We start from the raw sequence: 15,816 nt of genomic DNA on the forward strand, positions 1-15,816 counted from the left end.
CCCATGGATATAGGGGAGTTGCTCAGGATGGCAACCTAAATTGATATGACTACCTTATGCGGCAGCATACTGGTTCATACATTGTCTAGATCTATTCGGACCAGACATTCCTCTCGAGGAATTCCAGAATAAGAATTTCTATTAGCTACTTCCCGTCAAGTTTTAAATGGGAAAACTAAGCTTTCAGACTTACCATATCGGCTCGAAAATCTTAATGGTAAGATTTTGGTTTGAGGATGCGTCATCTAAGATTAGTCTTTGGCCATTCCTTCCTTTTTTGGGCCTATGTGTCAGGAGGTGAGGGTCATCCCTCTCTCTAATTAAGATTTATTTTTCATTACTTTCAGAAATTCAAGGGATTTTTTTCTATTCTTCCTACGAGCAGGAGGGTAGTTCAGTTCTTGAGATTATCTGTAGACCAGACGAAGGGAGAGGTGTTCTGGCACTGTGTAAGAGACCTCTCTGACATGGGACGGATAGTTCCTGTTCTGATACAGGAACAGGGTTTGGGATTTGTTCGTGGTTCCCAAAAAAAGAGGGAACCTTCATTCCAATTTTAGATTTCAAGAGTCTAAACAAATTGCTCAGAGTACCGTCTTTCGGGATGGAAACTATTTGTTCCATTTTCCTTTGATCCAAGAGGGTCAAGTTATGTCAACAATGGATTTAAAGGACGCGTACCTGTATGTTCCCATTCACAGGGGTCATCACAAGTTCCTAAGGTTTGCCTTTCTGGCCAATCACTACCAGTTTGTCGCTTTTCCCTTCGGTCTTGCCTCAACTCCCAGAATTTTCACAAAGGTTCTGGGATCGCTGTTGGAGGTGCTTCGTTTTCCGGGGCATTACAGGGGCACACTATTTGGACTACATCCTAGTCCAGGTGCCATCATTTTATCAAGCAAGATCTCACACGGACATGGTGTTATCCTTCCTGAGATCACGGATGGAAGGTAAATCTGGAAAAGAGTTCCTTAGTCCTAAATTCAAGGGTACCCTTCTTAGGAAATATATTAGATTCTCCATCTATGACGATTTTTCTGACAGAGGTCAGGAAATCAAAGTTTATCGATATTTGTCTAGTCCTTCAGTCCACTCCTCGGCCATCAGTGGCTCAGTGCATGGAGGTAATTGGGCTGATGGTGGCAATGGACATCATCCCGGTTGCTCGGTTTCATCTCAGACCTCTGCAGTTAAACATGCTCATGCAATGGAACGGAGATTATGCGGATTTGTCTCCTCAAATACTACTGGATCAGGAGACAAGGGATTCGCTTCAATGGTGGTTGTCTCTGGATCATCTTTCCCAGGGAACCTGCTTTCGCAGACCTTCTTGGGTGTTTGTGACAACAGATGGCAGCCTTCTAGGGTGAGGAGTAGTCTGGAGTTCCCTAAAGGCTCAGGGAGTTTGGACTCAGTCAGAGTCTGTTCTTCCTATAAACATTCTGGAGCTGAGAGCGATCTTCAATGATCTTCTGGTCTGGTCTCCGTTAACCTCGGTCCAGTTTCTCAGGTTTCAGTCGGACAACATAACTTCAATGGCTTACATCAATCATCAGGGAGGAACGAGGAGTTCCTTAGCGATGACAGAGGTAACCAAGATAATTCAGTGGGCGGAGGCTCATTCTTGTTGCCTGTCAGCGATCCACATCCCAGGGGTGGACAACTGGGAGATGGACTTCCTGAGCAGGCAGACCTTTCATCCGGAGGAGTGGGAACTCCATCCGGAAGTGTTCTCAAGCCTGATTCTCAAGTGCATCTCGACAGAATGCCAAGCTCCCGAGATACGGGTAGAGGTCCAGGGACCCCCAGGCGGAACTGATAGATGCTCTGGCGGTTCCTTGGATCTTCAGTCTAGCATACCTATTTTCTCTGTTTGTGCTTCTTCCTCAGGTCATTGTTCGAATCAAGCAGGAGAGGGCGTTGGTGATCCTCATTGCTCCTGCTTGACCTCGCAGGATTTGGTATCCAGATCTGGTGGACATGTCATCTCTGCCACATGGGAGACTTCTGTTGAGGAAGGACCTTCTAATCAAGGGCTCTTCCTTCACCCACATCTATTTTCTCTGAAGCTGACTGCTTGGAGATTGAACACTTAATTTTGTCCAAGCAGGGGTTTTCTGACTCGGTCATAGAGACCATGATTCAGGCTCATAAGCCTGTAACTAGAAAGATTTACCATATGATATGGCGTAAATATCTTTATTGGTGTGAATCCAAGGGCTACTCATGGAGTAGAGTTAGGATTTCTAGAATTGTGTCTTTTCTCCAAGAGGGGTTGGAAAAGGGTTTATCGATGAGTTCCCTAAAGGGTCAAATCTTGGCCTTCTCTATTTTGTTACACAAACATCTGGCGGATGTCCCAGATGTACAATCCTTTTGTCAGGCCTTGGTTAGGATCAGGCCTGTGTTCAAACCAGTTACTCATCCATGGAGTCTTAATTTAGTTCTCAAAGTTCTTCAAGGGGCTCCGTTTGAGCCTATGCATTCCTTAGATATTAAGTTATCTTGGAAAGTTTTGTTTCTTGTTGCGATTTCTTCCGCTTGGAGTGTGCCAGAGCTCTCGGCTTTACAGTTCGAGTCTCCTTACCTTATTTTCCATTCAGATAAGGTAGTTTTATGTACTAAATTAGGATTTCTTCCTAAAAGTAGTTTCTGATCAGAACATTAATCAGGAGATTGTTGTTCCTTCTTTGTGTCCTAATCCTTCTTCTCAAAAAAGAACGACTTCTGCATAATTTGGACGTGGTCAGTGCTTTAAAATTTTACCTGCAGGCGACTAAGGATTTTCGCCAGTCTTCTTCTTTGTTTGTGGTTTTCTCAGGAAAACGTAAGGGACAGAAAGCTACGGCTACTTTTCTTTCCTTTTGGCTGAAAAGTATCATACGTTTTGCATATGAGACTGCTCGACAGCAGCCTCCAGAGAGAGTTACGGCTCATTCCACGGGGGCTGTTGCTTCCTTATGGGCATTCAAAAATGAGGCTTCTTCGGAACAGATTTGCAAGGCGGCAACTTGATCTTCTCTTCACACTTTTTCAAAGTTTTACAAATTTGACACTTTTGTCTCAGCTGAGGCCGCTTTTGGGAGAAAGGTTATTCAAGCAGTGGTGCCTTACATTTAGGTTCCCTGTCTTGTCCTGTGGACTCATCGTGTCTTAAAAAAGAAAAGATAATTTATGCTTACCTGATAAATTTATTTATTTTTTGGCATGATGAGTCCACGGCCCGCCCTGTTTCTTTTAAGACAGGTTGTGGGTTATGTAAACTTCAGACACCTCTGCACCTTGGCTTTTCCTTTCTCTTCCTAACTTCGGTCGAATGACTGGAGTGGGAGGGAAGGGAGGAGCTATATATACAGCTCTGCTGTGGTGCTCTTTGCCTCCTCCTGCTGAGGAATATCCCATTAGTAATTAAGATGATCCGTGGACTCATCTTGTCAAAAAAGAAATACATTTATCAGGTAAGCATAAATTTTCTTTTTGTGAATCAGACAGAACATACCATTTTAAAAAAACCTTTCAATTTACTTCTATTATCAAATTTGCTTCGTTCCCATGATATTCTGTATTGAAGGCATACCTAGGTAGGCATCTGGAGTACTACGTGCCAGTAAATAGTGCTGCCATCTAGTGCTGTTGCAAAAGCTTAACATTCTGGCATATAGTGCTCCAGAAAACGGCTCCTAAGCATAAGTCCTTGCTTTTCAGCAAAAGATAGCAAGAGAATGAAGAAAAATTGATAATAGGAGTAAATTAGAAAATTGCTTAAAATTGCCTGTTCTATCTGAATCATGAAATAAAAAAATGGGTTCAGTGTCCCTTTAAAAAACACCCTATGCAAAGACTCAAAAAAAGGAGGAGAATGCAAAACATGCAATGCCAAATTAAGATTCCGAGGAGAAATTGGCTTAATAACAGGTGAAATTCGAAGGGTAGAACAAAACCATGAATGTCCGGAAGATTATAAATCTTCTTGTGTAATAAAACTGAAAGAACAGAAAGCTGGCAAGCGAAACCAAGATCAACACACCAAGAAATAAATCTTCAAAGTCTCATAAACAAAAAAAAACTTCTCTGTCTAAGAACTAATTGTTCAATCTCCATGTCATCAAAGCTTTAGAGATTTGAGATGAAAAAATGAAACTTTAAACTTAAGTTTCATACGCAGAGGAAGTGAATATAGAGGGCAACTGAACATCTAAACCAGCTCTGCATACCAAATTTTGCAAAGGATTAATGATAAATTACCTTGCCTGATCTTGATAATCACACTGTAAGAAGAACCAAAGGAGAAAAAAACATATGTTAGCCAAAACAGCCCCACAGAGCTAAAAGAGCACACACAAACTCCACCTGGGGATCCCATGACCTCACATAGTATCTGGGAAGTTTATTGTACAATTGAGAGACCATCAGAGCTATCTCTGGGAGACCCCAAAGATCCACTATCTGTTTGAAAACATCCAAAGAGACCCTAGATGCAAAGACTGACAACTGAGACTATCTTCTACCCAGTTGTCCACTACCAGAATATAAACAGCAGAAACCAGGCAACAACAAAAAAAGACTTCTTAGGCTTAAAATCTAAAAAATGCACAAACATAAAAAATATATACTGCTAAAATGTTTGTTTCTAAAATAGTAAAGAAAAATTGTAAAGAAAAACTTTGCCATATCTGATTGAATATAAATATTGCGTTATTTAACCTCAGTATTAATAAACAATATGTGGATAGTGATAGACAGAAACCTCACACAGATAATATATATATATATAAAATACAATGTTTTATTGAAGGAAATTGATACTAAATTATATCTAAATCATGCGTGAATAAAATCAATAACTTAAATTGATACTGGTAGCGAATGTTAAAAATGTTCCTTTAAACAATATATCCCTTTAAAGTGTCTCTGGAGGATATCAGAAAGAGTCAATTTGCACCCATAATGTGCATGTGTGTGAGCAAAAACAGTTCCTATATCAGATATAGTGCCACAGTTCGTATTTTGCGGTATATACAACCTTCTCTTATGCGTAGATTAATAAATCCAGACCTCCTTGCGGTATATGATTTTCTTAATGGTAGTATCTTACCGCAATCTCCTTGTGTTGGATTTAAACTTTATCCGATTTATTCAAAAGACAGTACCAAAAACAAAAAAATCAAATTGTTTCAAACGTAAATAAAAAAGAGTTTAAGATCAATGACTGTATAAGATGCACAGATAAAGATATTACATATGCCATCCAATGCAAATGTGGAATGCATTATGTTGGCGAGTCTGAAAGACCGCTAAGAGAAAGAATTCGCGAATACATCTTATCAATAGAACATATGGACCAGGAGAGAAATAAAGATCTACCAGTGCGAAAGCATTTTAAAGAATGTAATGGTGGCAATTTAAAACACTTTAACTATACAGGGTTAGCTAAACTAAAAAAACAATTAAGAGGAGGAGATAAACATAAACTCCTGTTACAATTAGAGAGTAAATGGATATTTAATTTAGATACCCTAAGCCCATATGGCTTAAATCTTGAACTTGAATTGGGAAGTTTTCTAAAATAAAATATAGATATAATTTTAAATATATTTTTTATACATTTGTCATATTTATTTTTCTCCCCTTTCATAAGATAAAGGGATAATTTTATAAATTTTATTTAAAAAAATTAATGTACAAAAAGGTTTTTTTAATATTAGATTTTTAATATTGGATATATATACAGTCTAAGTTTGGATATGGATTTGTTTTATTACCTCTGTATTGTGATTGGATAGAATGGTCAAACCTCTATAAACGATATGTAAAAAATAGATGTATGAAAGTACCCTCTTCTTTTGAGAAATGAATATAACGTACCGTTTTTAGCAACTTATTAACTATAGATCACCAACAACAACTATGGATAACTATAAACAAATTCAAACAACTCGATCTCTCATAATTATGAGGACATTTATACGATAAAAAAACGCCCCCATTTGGGCTTTAAAAGGATTGCAAACATCATACTCCGTATTGGCTTGAGAAAGGCTCTGACAAGCTGAAACGCTTTGCCGTTATGGATTGGTTGCTGGAAGGTGACGTCATCCCGCAAAGGTGGGCTTGCAGAAAAATTGCACGGATGCTAGGACGCACTGTATGAAGATTGTGCACACCGCAGACCAATGGACCTACTGTCTTTTGAATAAATTGGATAAAGTTTAAATCCAACACAAGGAGATTGCGGTAAGATACTACCATTAAGAAAATCATATACCGCAAGAAGGTCTGGATTTATTAATCTATGCATAAGAGAAGGTTGTATATACCGCAAAATACGAACTGTGGCACTATATCTGATATAGGAACTGTTTTTGCTCACACACATGCACATTATGGGTGCAAATTGACTCTTTCTGATATCCTCCAGAGACACTTTAAAGGGATATATTGTTTAAAGGAACATTTTTAACATTCGCTACCAGTATCAATTTAAGTTATTGATTTTATTCACGCATGATTTAGATATAATTTAGTATCAATTTCCTTCAATAAAACATTGTATTTTGTATATATATATATATATATATATATATATATATATATATATATATATATATATATATATATATATATATATATATATATATTATCTGTATAAGGTTTCTGTCTATCACTATCCACTTATTGTTTATTAATACTGAGGTAAAATAACGCAATATTTATATGCAATCAGATACGGCAAAGTTTTTCTTTACAATTTTAGAAACAAACGCCTAGATTACGAGTTTTGACGGTAAGGCTGTGCGGTGCTAACGACCAGCTTTTCCTTACCGCTCACCTACAGTAACGCTGGTATCACGGGTCTTTAGAAACCCGGCGTTAGCTGCAAAAAAGTGAGTGTAGAGCAAAATTTAGCTCCACATCTCACCTCAATACCAGCGCTGCTTACATTAGTGGTAAGCTGGTAAAACGTGCTTGTGCACGATTTCCCCATAGGAATCAATGGGGGGGAGCCGGCTGGAAAAAAACCTAACACCTGCAAAAAAGCAGCGTTCAGCTCCTAACGCAGCCCCATTGATTCCTATGGGGAAATACTTTTTATGTCTACAACTAACACCCTAACATGAACCCCGAGTCTAAACACCCCTAATCTTACACTTATTAACCCCTGATCTGCCGCCCCCGACATCGCTGACACCTGCATTATATTATTAACCCCTAATCTGCCTCTCTGGACACCGCCGCCACCTACATTATACTTATGAACCCCTAATCTGCTGCCCTCAACATCGCCGACCCTACATTATATTTATTAACCCCTAATCTACCGCCCCCAATGTCGCCGCAACCTACCTACACTTATTAACCCCTAATCTGCCGTACCCAACATCCCCGCCACTATACTAAAGTTATTAACCCCTAAATCTAAGTCTAACTCTAACCCCCCCTAACTTAAATATAATTTAAATAAATCTAAATAAAAATAACTATCATTAACTAAATAAATCCTATTTAAAACTAAATACTTACCTATAAAATAAACCCTAAGCTAGCTACAATATAACTAATAGTTACATTGTAGCTAGCTTAGGATTTATTTTTATTTTACAGGCAAGTTTGTATTTATTTTAACTAGGTACAATAGTTATTAAATAGTTATTAACTATTTAATAGCTACCTAGCTAAAATAAATACAAATTTACCTGTAAAATAAATCCTAACCTAAGTTACAATTACACCTAACACTACACTATAATTAAATGAATTACCTAAACTAAATACAATTAAATACAATTGAAAAAAATTATCTAAAGTACGAAAAAAACCACTAAATTACAGAAAATAATAAAATAATTACAAGTTTTTTAAATTAATTACACCTAATCTAATCCCCCTAATAAAATAAAAAAGCCCCGCAAAATAATAAAAATCCCTACCCTATACTAAATTACAAATAGCCCTTAAAAGGGCCTTTTGCGGGGCATTGCCCCAAAGTAATCAGCTCTATTACCTGTAAAAAAAATACAATACCCCCCCAACATTAAAACCCACCACCCACACACCCAACCCTACTCTAAAACCCACCCAATACCCCCTTAATAAAACCTAACACTAACCCCTTGAAGATCACCCTACCTTGAGAAGTCTTCACCCAGCCGGGCCAAAGTCCTCAACGAAGCCGGGCGAAGTGGTCCTCCAGACAGGCAGAAATCTTCATCAAAGCCGGCCAGAAGAAGTCCTCCAGATGGCCAGAAGTCTTCATCCAGGCGGCATCTTCTATCTTCATCCATCCGGCACAGAGCGGGTCCATCTTCAAGACATCCGATGCGGAGCATCCTCTTCAAACTTAGTCCAACTGAAGAATGAAGGTTCCTTTAAATGACGTCATCCAAGGTGGCGTCCCTTGAATTCCAATTGGCTGATAGAATTCTATCAGCCAATCGGAATTAAGGTAGGAAAAATCCTATTAGCTGATTGGATCAGCCAATAGGATTGAAGTTCAATCCTATTGGCTGATCCAATCAAGTACATTGGGTACATTGGTGAGATGGACAAGATTGAAATGTTTTGCCACAGCGGAGTCTTCATTATAATTTTTTTTTTTTTTTTGAAAATATTTTTTTATTGAAGTTAAAACATATATCATCTAAACAAGGACTCGCCCTAAGGCAAAGGTTACAACAAAAAGAATAGTACATTGTCTATACAAAGGCATTATTTAAGAAAGCAATATGCACATACAGGAAGAAAAAATACATTTCAGGTCTGGTTATGAAGATAGACAATTGTCAGGTATCAAGCTACCAGCTTATTCTCTCTCTATTACTGTGCCTTTAAGACCAGTGCAGGTTCATTTCTCCTCCTATATAAGGCTCCTCCTTATTGCATAGCATTGCTTAGTATTGCAGCTATCATTCCTGATCACCTGCGAACCTTTGCCTAAAGTGAAACGCTGTTCACTTTCCTCCTGAACCAGACCCCCTACAGCATTGCATACTCGTCTGCCGCTTACTCCTACCTGTTGTCAGCACCTCTGCCACCTTGTACTCTGCACCTAGGACCGACCTGACTCCTGAGCCGGAACTCAGCTCCAAGGGATCCCTGCACTCTCAGCCTGTCTCTCTCCGTAGCGCTCACTACCGGAACGCGGTGACGTCATCCGCCAGCTTCAGTTCTCAGCCTAAGCAGCAGCTCCCAATCTCTGCTCGCTCATTCTTCTCAAGCCGTGTACCTGTACTTTTGCTGGGTAAGCTTAGCCGCACATTGTTCCTCTGTGCTATCGCACTATATTTGTTGCCAACCATACTATCAGGGAGATTCATTGATTATCTTATATTTTTACTGCTATTTCCTCAGATTTACTTTTATTTGTTGCGGTCTTTACTTTACTTTGTCATGTTTCAGTTTGTTGTAATTAAGGTTTATTTTCACATGACTCTCTACCCCTCAGGTTTGCTTGCATTTACCCCTGCTCCTATAATTTTTACCACAGTATCAATCCTGACACATGTGAGAGCCATAGGGAATAATTGCAAGCTACTCCTGTAGATTAAACTTTGCATACAGTGATTACTCAATACTACATTGTTGCGCAGTTTCCCATATGTACCCATATTAATCACTTTGCAAAACAACCTAAGCATAACTGTCATATCCTAGCAGTTGTGGTCCTATCCACTCCCAAAATTGTGCTTACCAAGTTTTCTGATTTTAGTTCCTTGACAACAATATCTTTGGCGAGATGAAATATAACTTCTTTTTATATTATATTATCAGCGTATGCACTCCACATTCTAATAAAATATTACCTAATACCAAAATATCAGCCTGTGGAGGGTTCAAAAAAGTATCAGCCACTCTTGGGCTGAGATATATAAGGGGAAGGGGATATTCAGCGGGTAAGCACCGCTTTATGTATAGGAGAAGGGGGTGGGAGGACGAAGCCAACTATAAATGTAAGTAGCATAGAGCACCTGAAGTGAACTTAGGAGTACCCAAATGTAGAGACCGTAGGCCTGATAGCTGGATTACTAAAAAGATAGATCAGATATGCCTTGGGAAATTAGTCTATTTAAGAGTAGGTAGTGGGGTAAAGTGACATCTTAATGCTAGATGAAGTAGCTAAATAGTGGCTAAAGGCTACTCTACTGATTCTTTTAGGGAGACTCAAACGTTACAAAAATAGACAATAGAGAAATGCATGCATGTCACACTGATAGTAATTCACATAGGTGTTCAGGACTGACCTAAAGATTAATGCAACAGGTAATATATAAACTTATCCAAACATTGCAAATCAAATGTGTCTGTTAGCTGAGAAGGAGAATAATACATAATACACTTTCAACATAACATTTGAAAAGATAGTGAGCAGATCTGGATACATTTGTAAAAACATAGGCAACAACATTATATAGGCTTGTGCATAATATGTAATAAGAAGATTCCTGAAATTCAATCTTATAGTCTGATAAAATATAACACATTTAAGTAACATAGTTGGAGCTATAGCCGCTAAGTAGGATAGGATGGGTCTAGTGTAGGCTGTTGAAATTATGAAGGGTAGGACCTGACAACAGCATGCTGAACAATGTATTGTAGTCAGGCAATTTGATGTGGCAAGCTAACCTAGATGACCATGTTATTTTGCTTGAACAGTGACTTTAGGCCATATAGTTGTCTTCTATGCTTATAAAATGACATGATCTTATCCTGCATCCAAGGCCATAAAATACTAATACTTAACATATAAATAATAATGCAGCACAAGTGTATAGTTTGGCAATAGTACATAAAACATGTATCCAAGCAGCCTAACTAGCTTAACGAATATGTTAAATATTTTAAACCTATCTGAAACTGAGAATATATGAGAAAACCATAATAAAACAGATAACATATGAAATAGAAAAGGAGGTAAATTGTCTCCCACATATAAGTAAATACAAAGCACCTATAAGTAGAATGTGGCAGCGCATCAGAGACCACAGTGCACATGACAACCTGAGTAGGAATGTAACAGCATTATAGGGTATGATTTGCATTAGTACTAAATAGCTAGAGAACACATAAAACTGTTGGAAGAGAAGGTATCAAACTGCCTCCCATATATAAGTACCGTAAAGATGGCTCAGAGAACTAACATAACACAATTGAGCAAATATATTATAACAGGTCAGCAGAATAATTATTCACCAGTGTGTGTACACCTTATAACGTCAAGTCTAAGAGATAGCATCAATATGTGCCCTTTAGGAGGAACCAGTGAATACAGTCTATAGATTTAGGCCCATATCCGCAGAGAATAATAAAATTAATACCAATTAGCCCCATTCTTGAGGACATCCATCACATATCAGGGGTAACTAAAACAAAGTTTATGATGGAGGGACACTCGTATTTACTTGTGAAGGCTGTCTTTTAGCCGATGCCTGTAGCTATGATGACTCCAATGTCTGCTAACTGTATTACAGTGAAGGGACTGTATAGCCAGAGAGAGAGGTTTTTCCTCCTCCCAGGGATCAGGCTGTTACTTCGAGGATGGTGGATGCAGGTCAGCATTATGAATCTGGTTAGTGAGCCGAACCTGCACAATTTCCCCTCTTGCTTCTTGATTCCGAGTAGATGTTCATTAGGCTGGGGAGAGCCGGTACAAAAGCCTAAGATGCAGCGTATCTCACAGCAATCAGCGGCCCCTTCGGATCTCATCCCATCTGGGGCTATAGCAGGGAGGCCAGCAGAATTCGCGGCAATCGTCGAATCAGACAGCTGACTACCCGCTCCCCCTCTCAGGCGAGCGGCATCGCTCTGTGCAATGTTGGACCAGGTAGGGGAAGATATAGCAATCTGGTGTAAGTATGTCGGTTCAGCAAGCTGCTGTTCGGCTATTCGATCCTTCTGTATATGTGACCGGAGGTCTGCCTGCTCTGCCCCCACCTCAGCCACTGCAGGGGCTTCTGTATATTCTGAGCCGCTACAAATGGCGCCTCTTAGGGAGTGATATTGGCTCGTCATGCGGCGATCTAGCTCTATCAGGAGGGCTCTAACGTCTCCAAAATCCTCCATCATGTTGGGGTAAAGCTGCTCAAATCTATCGGTCTAGATTGCTCTGTAGGAGCAGGAGAAGTACGGCATACAAAATAACAGCGCAGACCGCGTGGTCTGCGCCTGGGGTATAGAGTGTTAACTGCAGTAGGCCCCAAGTTCCAAAGTCTCCAAAATAACTTCAGATCTCACAAATCTGAATTCTTCTTCCTCAAAAATTTGTAGAAGTAGCTCCCTTTAAGTCCAGCGTGTTTTGAGGGTTGTAATGGTTATTAAAATAAGTATTTACCCCTGTTTAGTCAATTATAAGAGAGGAGCTCCAGACATATACGTCTGCTCTCCTTGATGGTTGGCTCCGCCCCCCTTTATTATAATTTTTTACATCTCTTAGGTTTTCCCTAGCACGAGCTCTCAGGATTCTAGTAGATTGACCTACATATACATTTAGAGATTTCTTAATGGTTATAAATGATAATGATGTTAACCTCAAATTTACTGGGGAATTGCACCATGATGGGGTCAATTTTCTAGATTTACATCTATATGGAGACCCAATTACACACAGGATCATGTCTAGTACCTACAGAAAGGATACGGCAGGTAATACAATACTCCATGCTACTTCTTGCCACCCAAAACACTTGCGGCTAGATTTAGAGTTCTGCGGCCAAAGGGATTGGTTAGCTACGCGTGCTTTTTTCCCCCCGCACCTTTTAAATACCGCTGGTATTTAGAGTTCACAGAATGGCTGCGTTAGGCTCCAAAAAAGGGAGCGTAGAGCATATTTACCGCCACTGCAACTCTAAATACCAGCGTTGCTTACGGACGCGGCTAGCTTCAAAAACGTGCTCGTGCATGATTCCCCCATAGAAAACAATGGGGCCATTTGAGTTGAAAAAAAACCTGAAACAAAAAAGCAGCGTTCAGCTCCTAACGCAGCCCCATTGTTTTCTATGGGGAAACACTTCCTACGTCTGCACCTAACACTCTAACATGTACCCCGAGTCTAAACACCCCTAACCTTACACTTATTAACCCCTAATCTGCCGCCCCCGCTATCGCTGACACCTGCATATTTTTTTTAACCCCTAATCTGCCGCTCCGTACACCGCCACAACCTACATTATACCTATGTACCCCTAATCTGCTGCCCCTAACACCGCCGACCCCTATATTATATTTATTAACCCCTAATCTACCCCCCACAACGTCGCCGCCAGCTACCTACAATAATTAACCCCTAATCTGCCGACCGGATCTCGCTGCTACTCTAATAAATGGATTAACCCCTAAAGCTAAGTCTAACCCTAACACTAACACCACCCTAAGTTAAATATAATTTAAATCTAACGAAATAAATTAACTCTTATTATATAAATTATTCCTATTTAAAGCTAAATACTTACCTGTAAAATAAACCCTAATATAGCTACAATATAAATAATAATTATATTGTAGCTATTTTAGGATTAATATTTATTTTACAGGCAACTTTCTAATTATTTTAACCAGGTACAATAGCTATTAAATAGTTAATAACTATTTAATAGCTAAAATAGTTAAAATAATTACAAAATTACCTGTAAAATAAATCCTAACCTAAGTTACAATTAAACCTAACACTACACTATCAATAAATAAATTAAATAAACTACCTACAATTATCTACAATTAAACCTAACACTACACTATCAATAAATTAATTAAATACAATACCTACAAATAACTACAATTAAATAAACTAACTAAAGTACAAAAAATAAAAAAGAACTAAGTTACAAAAAATAAAAAAATATTTACAAACATTAGAAAAATATTACAACAATTTTAAACTAATTACACCTACTCTAAGCCCCCTAATAAAATAACAAAGACCCCCAAAATAAAAAAATGCCCTACCCTATTCTAAATTAAAAAAGTTCAAAGCTCTTTTACCTTACCAGCCCCAAATAATTCAGCTCTTTTGCCTGTAAAAAAAACATACAATACCCCCCCCAACATTACAACCCACCACCCACATACCCCTAATCTAACCCAAACCCCCCTTAAATAAACCTAACACTAAGCCCCTGAAGATCTTCCTACCTTATCTTCACCATGCCAGGTTCACCGATCCGTCCTCCGAAGTCTTGATCCAAGCCCAAGCGGGGGCTGGCGATCCATAATCCGGCTGAAGTCTTCTATCAAGCCGCGGCTGAAGAGGTCCAGAAGAGGCTCCAAAGTCTTCATCCTATCCGGGAAGAAGAGGAGATCCGGACCGGCAACCATCTTGATCCAAGCGGCATCTTCTATCTTCATCCGATGACGAACGGCTCCATCTTGAAGACCTCCAGCGCGGATCCATCTTCTTCTTCCGACGTCCAACTGAAGAATGAAGGTTCCTTTAAGGGACGTCATCCAAGATGGCGTCCCTCGAATTCCGATTGGCTGATAGGATTCTATCAGCCAATCGGAATTAAGGTAGGAAAATTCTGATTGGCTGATGGAATCAGCCAATCAGATTCAAGTTCAATCCGATTGGCTGATTGGATCAGCCAATCAGATTGAGCTCGCATTCTATTGGCTGATCGGAACAGCCAATAGAATGCGAGCTCAATCTGATTGGCTGATCAGATCAGCCAATCGGATTGAACTTGATTCTGATTGGCTGATTCCATCAGCCAATCAGAATTTTCCTACCTTAATTCCGATTGGCTGATCAGATCAGCCAATCGGATTGAACTTGATTCTGATTGGCTGATTCCATCAGCCAATCAGAATTTTCCTACCTTAATTCCGATTGGCTGATAGAATCCTATCAGCCAATCGGAATTCGAGGGACGCCATCTTGGATGACGTCCCTTAAAGGAACCGTCATTCGTCGGGAAGTCGTCGGTGAAGATGGATGTTCCGCGTCGGCGGGATGAACATGGATCCGGAAGAAAGAAGATTGAAGATGCCGCTTGATAGAAGACTTCAGCCCGATCATGGACCTCTTCAGCTCCCGCTTGGATGAAGACTTCAGTCGAATCATGGACATCTTCAGCCCCCCGCTTGGGCTTGGATCCAGACATCGGAGGAGCTCTTCTGGATCGATCGGTGAACCCGGCGTGGTGAAGATAAGGTAGGATGATCTTCAGGGGCTTAGTGTTAGGTTTATTTAAGGGGGGTTTGGGTTAGATTAGGGGTATGTGGGTGGTGGGTTGTAATGTTGGGGGGGGTTGTATTTTTCTTTTACAGGCAAAAGAGCTGAATTCTTTGGGGCATGCCCCACAAAAGGTCCTTTTAAGGGCTGGTAAGGTAAAAGAGCTTTGAACTTTTTTAATTTAGAATAGGGTAGGGCATTTTTTTATTTTGGGGGGCTTTGTTATTTTATTAGGGGGCTTAGAGTAGGTGTAATTAGTTTAAAATTGTTGTAATATTTTTCTAATGTTTGTAAATATTTTTTTATTTTTTGTAACTTAGTTCTTTTTTATTTTTTGTACTTTAGTTAGTTTATTTAAATGTATTTATTTGTAGGTATTGTATTTAATTAATTTATTGATAGTGTAGTGTTAGGTTTAATTGTAGGTAATTGTAGGTATTTTATTTAATTTATTTATTGATAGTGTAGTGTTAGGTTTAATTGTAACTTAGGTTAGGATTTATTTTACAGGTAATTTTGTAATTATTTTAACTAGGTAACTATTAAATAGTTATTAACTATTTAATAGCTATTGTACCTGGTTAAAATAATTACAAAGTTACCTGTAAAATAAATATAAATCCTAAAATAGCTACAATATAATTATAATTTATATT

This window comes from Bombina bombina, chromosome 12 (genome assembly GCF_027579735.1).
Source record: "Bombina bombina isolate aBomBom1 chromosome 12, aBomBom1.pri, whole genome shotgun sequence".
NCBI classification, from domain to species: domain Eukaryota; kingdom Metazoa; phylum Chordata; class Amphibia; order Anura; family Bombinatoridae; genus Bombina; species Bombina bombina.